Below are 2,146 nucleotides of genomic sequence, written 5' to 3'. Positions count from 1 at the left end.
GGTCAAAAAATATTTTTTATTATTTTAATATAAAAAATACTCATCTAAATGTACTTAATCTCTTTTAGATAAATATACTCAATTTTTTTGTTTATACTGGAAATAAGAATGTAACTGAAAATAAATTAAAGGGTGTTTAGTGTAACTAATGATGTGATATTGGTTTAATAGATTTCTAATAAATTTATATTGAGATAAATTAAATTAATTTATTTATATTTTTATGTGATTTTATGTGTTTATGATGCTTGTTTCATGTCTAATATTGTAGTTTAAGTTTAAATGTTTGACTTGTCTAATATCTATTCTATTATATAAAAATCGGATGTCTGCACTTAATGATGAAGCTGACGTGGCATGCTTCGAAGAGTGTTTTCCGATTTAATTATTTTAACTCATTCAATACAATTTATTGCACTGACTTAATTATATCAACTAATTGATTTGATTAGATATTTAAATATTTTTTTCTTAATATATTTATTATAATTTATATTTAATTAATTATACTACATTAATTATAATTCGTTATATTAGTGAATTACTCTTTTCATTTATAAAGTCTAAAATAAAATAAAAAATTGTTATTTATTCTAATTAAATTTGTTTATATACTATATATGAATTAACGTCTATTCTATTATATAAAAATCAGATTTCTACACTTAATGATAGAGCTGACGTGACATGCTTCATGCTTCTAAGAGTGTTTCTCGATTTATTTCTTTTAACTCATTAAATATAATATATTATGAGATTAATTTTATCAACTAATTGATTTAATTAGATATTTAAATATTACATAATTATTATAATTTATATCAATTTGTTTTTATAGTATTTTCTAATTTATTTCTTTTAATATTCTGGTAGTATTTTTTAATTTATTAAATCAAATTAGGTATAAATTATGTATATTAATTAATTGATTTGATTAAATTATTAATAATTAAAATAATAAATTTATAAATAAAATAAGCAATTGAGATATTTTTAACTAATAATTAAATCAAATTAAATTATATGTATTGAGTCAAATTCAAATCATGTGAATTAAATACTAAACTAAAATATGATCATTTCTTTCTTATTTAAATTAAATGCAATAAATGCACATTAATTTTGTTAGATAATCATGATTTTCTCATCTTTTATATATAGACAGCCAAATAAAATGATAAGAATCATCATTTTTATCGCTCTTGCTATTTCAACTCTTTTTTTCTTCTTTTTTTTCTTTATATAAAATTTCTTTTATGGATAAATGAGAAGGTATGGATGAATAATGTTTCGTTGATTGTTTGTTTATAACTCGAAAATGTCCCAATTTAAGCATTACCGTTGCTGATGGAATTAGATGACAATATGCTCGGCATACTTGCGCCTTAAGAAATCAGGCCATGTGCTCGAGGTACACCGATGCAAACCTTTGGAGCTGCCAACTGCCACTGAATTTATTGTATAGCTGGAGCAATTTATGATATAGTAAAAAACGTTTATGCATGCATGCTATTCTTCTTTATATATGTATTCCTCTATTTTTACAATTCACATCTTTATATATTAGATTCTTTTTGACTATTTAAATTTGATTTTTTTTATTTTTACGCTTCTAATCATTTTTTTGTCTTAATATTTTATTCTCATCAATTTCTATATTTTATTTTAGGTTAACTTTGTAGTTCAAATATAATCATTTATATCATTATTGAATGTTATGAAATTGACCTGATATTAACAATAAATAATTCGAAAAAAGGTGTTTTTTGGAACAATTCACCTAAATTTAAATTGTTACGTTAAACAAATGATGATAAATATTTTTGTATTAAATCTCTTAAAAAAGAAACTTATAGAAATGTTATGTTATATGATATAATTTGATTATGTATCTTTTTTATCTCCAATCTAAATTATTTGAATTGACATACTATTTATTTTTAAATTTAATTAAATATCTAAATATCTTACAATTTAATATAATTTAATTTATATAAATACATGACTTTTAATATTTATGTAACAAATTTTAGAGATATTTTTGCAAGTTATAATTTTTTATCTGTATATTTAACTTTTAATAATATTTTTTATTATTAATATATTATTTCTATTATTTGAGTATCAATAATGCGTTAAGAATTTT

This window comes from Arachis hypogaea, chromosome 3 (assembly GCF_003086295.3).
Source record: "Arachis hypogaea cultivar Tifrunner chromosome 3, arahy.Tifrunner.gnm2.J5K5, whole genome shotgun sequence".
Classification (NCBI taxonomy): Eukaryota; Viridiplantae; Streptophyta; class Magnoliopsida; order Fabales; family Fabaceae; genus Arachis; species Arachis hypogaea.
This window is presented reverse-complemented; position numbering follows the sequence as displayed.